Below are 9,563 nucleotides of genomic sequence, written 5' to 3' on the forward strand. Positions count from 1 at the left end.
GCATATAGGGGAAATCTGGTCCAAGATTTTACATTTCAAGAGTCATTTCAGCTACACTGTTTGCTCTTAAACCTCACTGACCAGCCGGCTGATCAATACAAACTCATGCTGTGCAGCCAAACATTGTTCAAACCCCAAGAACCTCATTTTAAATTCTAGTGGAGATCACAAAGTCTCCAAAGACAACAAATAGTAAGAACTGAGGAGGATTGTGTGTAAGACATCTAGACATGTCCAGAAATCACTGGGATGATACAGAATATATATGACATTGTTAGGCAGTGTGGCCGAACATGATTTTTCAAGTCATTATTAATAAGTCATTATGTATTAATAAAGCCCATTTAGAAATAACAGCTGAATAAACATGATAAAAAAAAACTTAAGGGGGAATAAAAGGGGACAGCTACATTACGTGTACATTACATTAAGTGTCAATGATTATTGTCCACAGTGAGGTCAATTATACCAACTAACCAACAAACAACAAGTCCTGAGACCTAAATGTCAAAATAGGTGTTATTACACTATGTCCACATTTGCTTCTTAAAAAAAAACATTCACTTTTTGCACAACCACAAACAGGTCAGTTGTCAGAAAAACAGTTGTTCATTCAATTCAGTATCCCTAGAAATTATGTTCATATTGGACGAATCTGCAACACACAGTTTACGTGCCAGTGCCAAGGTACAGTAGGAAGTGGTGTGTCCTCTATATGGGAGCAGAATGTGTGAGTGTGGTTGTCAAAGTGGTGAATGGGCACATGGCACATCTTACTTTCACGAGGGTGACCAGAGTTTGCATTCTATCAATCTGACAACGGATGTTTGGTTTGGCTTTGGGACTTTTAAAAAAAAGTGTTTTAATCAAATTTACAAGGTCCCTTCACATTTTTAGTACAAAATTTTCAAACCTTTCCAAAATGTTTAAGGACCCATAATAATATTTCCATGACCATTCACAACATGAACAGGAATGTATCATATACTTTACTCCAAATGTTAATTATTGTATGAAAGTTTAACTTTTTTTGAGTCTGTAAAAGTTTGTTATGTTCATATTCACTTCAAATACTTCAAATCACAGGTTCAGTCAATACACTGGCCTTCATTTAAAAAAAATATCTCAAGGTACTTGCATTGGCTTTCAAGCATGAGGGAAAACTGAACCGATTGTACTTTCAGTGTATTCTTAATGCATTTGAATGAATGCACCCTACATCAACAAAGAAACAGAGGAATTATTCACCGTTGCAATGTTTTATTAAATAATTGCCTTCTGAGAAACAAGAAAAAAGCTAACGCACAGTGCACAGGCAATGCATGGATTGTGTTAGCAAAAAAACAAAACAAATGAAGAAATGTAAGTGATGGTAAACAAAACATCACATTATTAGGGCTATGACATGCCAAAAGCAACAGAAAATACATTCACTATTATGTGACATTGCATCAAAAGTTGTCCATGAAAGATGAGTGGAACAATTAATTTCAATAAACACAACAAAATTAAATGACCTTTCCAAAAATTTCAGGGATTTTATTAATGCCAACACAGGTCTGGTAAATTAGATTTAGGAATTTCATGGCGTTTCAGGTTTTTCATGACCATGGGAACCCTGAGTTTGATTCAGGCTTTTGCAAAATCATCCATTATTAATGTTCTTTGTAGCAACAGAATTAAAAAGAGATCTATCCATGTTGGCACAACTTTATAAGGTATTGTAGTCTTACATATGAATGGGTTGATGCCACCGTTATAATGAATAAAATACGCTTGACCCTCAAACTAAATTCTGAGAATTTAGTCATCCTAAGATCAGCAGTATCCAACAGTAAGAAGTGCAGAGGCTGAAAGCCACAGGCTTCAGCCTCAGTGCGAGTCAGTGGAGCCTGCTGCTTCAATTGATTTACTTTTCAAAGAAACCAACTGGATCATAACAATTTTTTGTTGAAAATATTTCTCCTCTGGGGGGCTTCAGGGTGGCAGTCTGTTAGCCCTCCACCAGCGGCACCGCGCTGCAGAATAGATCTAAAAGAATTACACTCACTCAGGCTCTGTTTCCTCATATAATCACACAAAAGGATTTTTCCTGAAAATGATCATAAATCACAGGCCGGATCAATACACGGGGCCCAGGCTGCACTAGCCTGATAACACAATCAATACAGGGTATTTGGATTTTAATTAATACATGACGGCGCCTCAGCCCTGAAACAGTGAAATATGACCTCAACCCCTTTTGAAATACGTCCTGCAGAGCATCACATGCAGCCCTGGTATCTGCTGCAGCTCGTCAGATGTCGATGAGATCTGGTACCTGAGGAGCTGACGGAGCTGAGAGACAGAGGGGATGAGCATGGACATATATTTGTACAAGAAGCAGGTAAAACAAGATGGAGAGCTGGCAGCTCTGTGAGGCTGTTCTCAGGCACAGCAGTGCTTTAAACTACATGCTAACATTAGCGAGATAACATACTCACAATGTCAATAATAACACACTGATGGTAAGTTATGATTACTTCAATAATTAATGTCCTCTTTTATAGATTTGCATACATATAATTCAGTTAAAAGCATTGTACTATATGTGACAACACTACAATATTTAAAAAGTGGTAGGACAGGAATTTCAGACACCCTCTTCCAGTCAGATTTGTTGAGTAATGAAGACTTATTTTAATTAATTTCGTGTGCTGTTTCGCTGTAAACTCAAAATTCAGCTTAGGCTGATGAGAATGTCATTCGTTTTTCCAGGTATTAGGTCATAAACCCGAGTAGTGGACCAGTTCTTATTTTGACCTGATGATGGTTCAAAGACAAAAGTTAGGGGATTACTAAAGTTTTGAGACTCCTCTATTCCAAAAAAACGACAGCAAAGGTCATTTATACAAGCAGCTTATTAAGGCCCATATTTAGCTTTGCTGTTATGCGCCAGCCTCTAGTGGCCGTAGTATTTATGACAGGAGCAAAGGAGGAAGTCAGGTGACAAAGCATAAAGAGAGACAAAGATATAGAGGGGTGAACAGATAGATCAAACAAAGACAGGACTTTCACCCAGGAGACACTTATTCATTTCCATTCACTTCAATAAGCCTTGTGACTTGAGTAAGTGAGATGAGAGACAACAGTTAGAGAAATAAGCAAGTCAGAGAAAAGTAATTTAACATGATGTGCATGGAAAGAGAAAGGTAGACAGCAAAAAAGAGCTTTTAAGGCCCAGACATACCAAACTGACATTAAAGAACTAGTGGCGATGAAGGTTGACTGATGCGTTGCTTTGCTATGTTTGTGTTTCGGCCAAAAAGTTGCACTTGAACACACTGCAACGACTACAGACAACAGCAAACTGGTACGTACATTCTACACCTGCATGAGAGGAAATAACTCCATATTAGCGGATGGTGGTAGTCTGTATTTGAAGAGCCAATCAGAGTGATTTTACTCACCAACAGGTTCCACATCTGAGATGGTGATTCAACATGCTGAATCATTCAAAAAACAGCCAGCAAGGGCTGAGAACTAGGGGACAGACGCTCATGGAGGCCTGATACTGACCATCAGCCAACCGTCGGCTTGGTGTGTCAAGGCCATTAATCAAGAATGGACAGACTCTTACAGTTATTCTCTCTAATGGGGGGTTGGGTCAAAGAGTGATAAAAATCTAGGAGCCCAGTAGCTCAGTGCGTAGAGTGGGCGTCCTATGTACAAAGGCAATCTCCTTGCTGCAGCGGCTGCAGGTTCGATTCTAACCCATGCCTTTTGCTAAATGTCATCCCCTCTCTGGGGCTGGGGCAAACGTTTGCCCCTGCTCAAAATTAACAAATTGCCTACAGTTTGTGACCTATTCTGTTGTTAGGTTAGACAGATTCATCCTCTGGGGACCATGAACATCTGTTAAAAATTTCATAGCATTCCATCCAATAGTTATATTTAACTGTGTACCAAAGTGGTAAACTGACCAACTGACACTGCCGTCCCCTCGAGCCTCGCCGCTACCACAGCTAAAAACAAGAGACTGATCACTCCAGTCCATCCTCACGTCTCTCTAGAGAGACCAGCAATTGTCAAAGCTGATATGGAAGCTCAGACAGGCTCCCCGGCAATATCCAAAACCTTCACTCAGCAGTTATTGCAGCTGAATGGGAGCAGGTCCTTCATCCCAAAACACAAAGCAAACGGGGAATAGACCAAAAAGAAATCAAAAGTGAACAAAGAGGGATTGAACAGAGAGCAGAGAGTGATAGACAGCACCAAGACAGGGCTGTTAGGTTATGTAGACTGAGGGCTGAGTGGCCGGGAAATTTCTGATCACCCAACTTGGCCCGGCTCTCTCTCCCTCTCTGCTTTTATCTAACACTGTGTTTCTGTATTGATTTTTTTTTTCTTTATCTTCAAGGCTGGATAAGAGGACAGAGAACTACGGGAGTGAGAGTGAATGGAGAACTTTCCTGAAGATTGCTGCTATTCTCCGACTTATTGCCTCCTGTCCTTCATGGTTTCACATGACGTCCCGGGTGTCAGGATTGCCTTCATGCTGTAAATGAGGAAGCTGATGATACCAGTGGACTGGGATCAAAAAGGAGGAAATTGGCTGAGGCAGAAAGAAATGGACGAAAATTAAATAAATCTCTAAAAGTGCGGGATAATATCACATCGGTGTAAATATTTGTTGGAGCACAGGCAACCAAAAAGAGAATATTTCCTTCAGGGAAGTTTTTGTTGTTTAGGGAAACTTGTGAAGTTTTTGAGATAATCTTTCCATTTAAAGCAGCATGGGGGAAACAGGGACGCAGATTAAAACACCTCCTCATCTGCTGTTTTCTTACACATTAAAGCCTTATAATGATGTGTTGGGACTTTGTTGACGTGCAGGCTTACATGACAACAAACCTAACGGCAAAAAAAGCTGCAAATTTCAGGAAAATAAAGGAAATTATTCCCTCTCACAAACTTGCGTGCCAATTACAACAATGGCTGCAATAAAACAGTAGTTAATTACAACCTTTGAGCAGTAACATCTGAGGCTGGTGGAGGAAAACTACAATATAATGTAGTCACCTCCTTTACATGAAATACACCAGAGCCTGTTGTGACAGAAGTGCAGTATTTACTGGAAGTATCTCAGCCAGGAGTGCCACATTTCAAATGAAGAGAAACTTTCCGGGCGATAGATTTCTTAAGACAAAGAGGAGGTGGTCTTGAATGTACCAGCAGGAAGCCTCTTTCTTATCCCCAAAACAATTAGAAAGCACAATTGTTTCGAATGAGAAAAGATGTTTCCAGATCAAAGTGAAAGTAAGAGGTCTTTTCAGAGCTGACTAACAAAGCCACAGTTAGCCCTTTGTTTCAATTCAGCATGAACAGAAACAGCATTTAATATCAGCTCTGACAAATAATCTGGTTGGCAGTCACATGTAGAAACCTAAATGTGATTTATTGCAGCAACAACAAGTGGTGGAGGGTATATTAATACATTGACCTAAGTGCTGTAATTAAAGGAGCAGCGTGACAGATTTAGTGGAATGTAGCCATGAGGATTGTAGATTGCAACCAGTTGAAACTTCTCCCATGTGCCAAGTGTGTACTCCCGGTTAGAATTCCTTCAGCATTCATTGTTAAGGAGTTTTTTGCTGGGAGCTGAACTGTCCACAGAGGTCTCTTCCTCTCTAAAACAAACAGACCAAGTGATTGAAGAGACAAAAGTCTATCTAAAATTCCTTTAAAGAAAAACCCCTTAAGTCTCTCAAAAGTCAAAATAAACTGAAAACATTTTAAAGCCTCAGTGTGTAAAATTCAGGGGTGTCTTTTGGCAGAAATGGAATATAATATTTCTAACTACATTTTGATTAATATACAATCAACTGAAAATTTGAATTATTGTGTTTTCCCTTAGAATGAGCTGTTTATATCTACAAACAGAGCGGATCCTCTTCCACAGAGCTTGCTATGTTGTTCTACAGTAACCCAAAACAGACAAATCAAACATTGGCTCTAGACTGAGCTATTAGTGTTTACACTTCAGCCACCATAGTTCTACTTGCTTGGCACACAAGAGATGTTTCAGTTCTGCAATGTAATGCTAGCTGCCACTAAATCCTATACACTGAACCTTTAAAGATTTAACATTAGAGACAAATATTAATTTTAAATTCCTTTAAAAAAAATCTCCAAAAGTCCCTATAAGTCCTTCACAAATTCTATATTAAACAGAAAAATTCTGAATATCCTAAAAATCTGTTTCAAAAAAGACCCTTAAAAAATCCCTTAAGTAGTATTTTTAAAAAAAAAAAAAAAAAAAAAACCCTGAAAAATCCTGAAAATCTTAAAAAAAAAAAAAAAAATTAAAATACATTAAAGTCCATTTAAAAAAAAATAGAATTGCTATTTAGCATTTCCATTTTCTTCTACTGAACTACATTGCGGGCTAACTGTTCTACTTTTTATTTATGTAACAGTCATAGTTACTTGTTACTTTGTAGATGAACACCTTTAAAAGCTTAGTATCAACCTGTAACTCAGTAATGTATTGTTATAGATAAAAATGCCCAAAAGTGCACAAAATGGCTGAAATAAGCTACACCTCCACCAGCGACATCTTAACACCATTCTTCACATTAAAACTAATGCTATGCTGATAAGTAGAATTCTGAAGGCAGGATGTTAACTTGTCACAGAGTACTGTGGTGTCGCTACTAATATCCGAATACTTCTTCCACCAGTGGCACCAACACACACAGTGCAGCAGTGAGAGGAGACCTGCATGCCTCTTAAACACGTTGCAGTAACATATGTGAAGATGTTTCAGCCTCCAGGTCCAGCGTGGCTCTCAACAGGAGACAGACAGCAGACAGAAAAACAATTAGGACAAACACACACAGACTGTCCTGATGACGTCGATCAAAAGGCCAATAACTGCTGGTAACCAACCACAGACTAAACTTTGTCCTGCCGCATTACCAGAGCACAAAACTGAAGAAAGTGAATCCCGTCGTCTAAATGATCTTAAAGAACTGTAACTCCCAGACGAGATTAAACTCTTTTGCCCTATGTGAAAACATGAATGACAAGGTTGAGCTTACTCGTGTTTGTGTGAAGTTGCAGATCCTCGTGAAATGTGAAGTTAAAGCTCTCAAACAAATAAAGGTGTCGTCCCTGGCCCAGTAAAACAGCAAAGCTCCGCCACTGTCTACACACAATGAAAGAGAGGCGAGAAAAAAAAGAAGAAGAAGTAAAAAAAAAAAGTCCCAGACTGATTTTTATGTGAATGTTGACTAAGAATGGTCTCCATCTGTGTAAACCAGCTCAAACAGTGACTTCCTGTGAGTAACAGTCTGAAGCCTGGAGCAAATCACTGATATTTATCATGCAAGATGGCACACATTCCCAGGGTTACAGTTTGACTGCTCCTGCTGCTCTACCATTCTGACACGGGCCTGCTGAAAGAGGCTATTTTTAATAGTTTTCACTTCAAAATACCAGGACCTGATTGTCAAAACTGTGGGTAAGACTGTTTTCTGTTTTACTTGTCGTAGCCACGACAGACTGCCGGTCTTCATGTAGGCATGATGGACGTTACAAAGATGTTTGGATAATTCGTATTGCACATAGGCGTGGATTTAACATGCAGGTTACTCAGTGGTTTAAACAGCTGCTGGTCCTCATCACACTTACAACTGAGATAACTCAGTCACTTGTTTGTTGGCTAAAGCTGAAGATGGAGCTGTTCTAAGGAGTCTTTGGATTCTCTAGATTCTGTAAAACCTGTTAGCAACATGCCACTTAAATAGGGAAAATGTAAATGCAGACTTGGGTTAAGCGTTCATTTTTGGATTAAAATAAGTGGATGTAAACAGCGCAAGAGATTAGGTTTGCCTTTAACACTGGGGTGGACACATATGAAACAGAGGGAGGATCGTAAACCAAAACATTTTGATCGTCAAACATTTAATTTCCTCATTCCCAGTTTGTGCCTTTTCAGCATTGATTTAAGGTAGAAATGTCAGGGAGGGGGGGTTAATGTGTGGTAAATACTGAGTGGGACATCTGAATATGGTGAATGAGTTATGTCGTAGTTATTTTGGAGTTTGTGTTCTGCATCTCTTTTTACCGGTATTTGTTCTTGAGTTTTGCGTATTTTAAAGGTCCATCTCGGGACGGGCATTGCAAATTAGCTCAGGCTGTAGGCCCAAATGTTGTAGTGTGTGGCATCTGCTTATGCTACATAGTACAGTATAGTATAGTATAGTATAGTATAGTATAGTATAGTATGGTATAGTTTCATATTTATTTCAGTCCTTGTTAACAATTTTCCAAAAGGAATTCACATAATAAAATAAGGCAAAACAAAGGTAACCTACCCTTTCAACTTAGCATATTCTCATGAGAAACACATTTACTACTAGGTTTAAGGAAAAAAAAAAAGATGAAAACAAAAACAAAACCATGCCTGTCCCCATACAAATAAACGTTAAATTAATTAAATAACAATAATGGTAATGATAAAATTCAGCCTCCATAAGTTTGTTTTTGTCTCCTTTTCTGTTGCCTTTGTTTCATAGAGTTAAACGTTATGACATCCTCTGAAGGCAGCAGACATAAACAGCATGACAGCTGCGCTCCATGCTCCCCATTGTCCTTTCAGTGATATTAACATCTTTTATTGATGCTTTTGTAAATGTTACAGCATCCACATCCGTCACAGCAGGTGATGTGTTTGTCCATCTCCTTGTAAATAAATATCTTTGCATTAAAGTCACAGTCAAGAATGGAGTGAAGACAGACAGTAAACTTGTCATTTGTTGGCATTATATTGATTTTCCTCTGTTAAAGCTTTGAGATGTTCATGTTCTCAGATTTTACACATTTCCCCCTGTAAGTTAATGCAGCTAAACACACCCAGGACTGTTTTTTAGAGTTGCCATCTCCCTTAGCTGTCACCCTGGCTTCCCACGTATTAATGATGCAATAAAAGGCAGCACAGGAGGAGCAAGTTACGGATAATTGCAAAGTCATGCTCCATAGGGCTGGCGTGGTTTATTTGATTAACCTCTAGTGACAGGTCAGATGTTGGGAATATGTTTTTCAGCCAGATGATCATGGGTCATTTATGACCTCCTGCTGAAAGATAATCAATAGCTGGATGGACAGACAGTCAGACAGCTGACAAGATCTGTCGTCAGGGTTATGTTTGTATTATGTCTGGTCCTGAGGCGTACGAACTGGCAAATATCATGATACTGCCGAGGCTCGCTGACACTCTCTGACTGGTGTTTACAGAGAAATGTGAAGGAGAGAAAAAGACAGATTTTCTCACAAACTCTGGCCTCAGTTAAACCCAGTAAATGTTTCTGTTTCTACCTGCCTCACACTGTTGTTCCTTCACAGTGGACTGCGCCACAAAATGGCAGCATGTGCGTCAAACAGTCCATTCAGAGAGAGACGAGGGGAGGGGACAGGAGGAGGGGTGGAGAGAGAGAGAAAAACAAATGTCATGCGATGCAAACAGTAAAAAGAGTCCAATCTGCTTTACAACAGTTTTACAGCACATCCTGGGCCGAGCC

This window comes from Epinephelus fuscoguttatus, linkage group LG17 (assembly GCF_011397635.1).
Source record: "Epinephelus fuscoguttatus linkage group LG17, E.fuscoguttatus.final_Chr_v1".
Classification (NCBI taxonomy): domain Eukaryota; kingdom Metazoa; phylum Chordata; class Actinopteri; order Perciformes; family Serranidae; genus Epinephelus; species Epinephelus fuscoguttatus.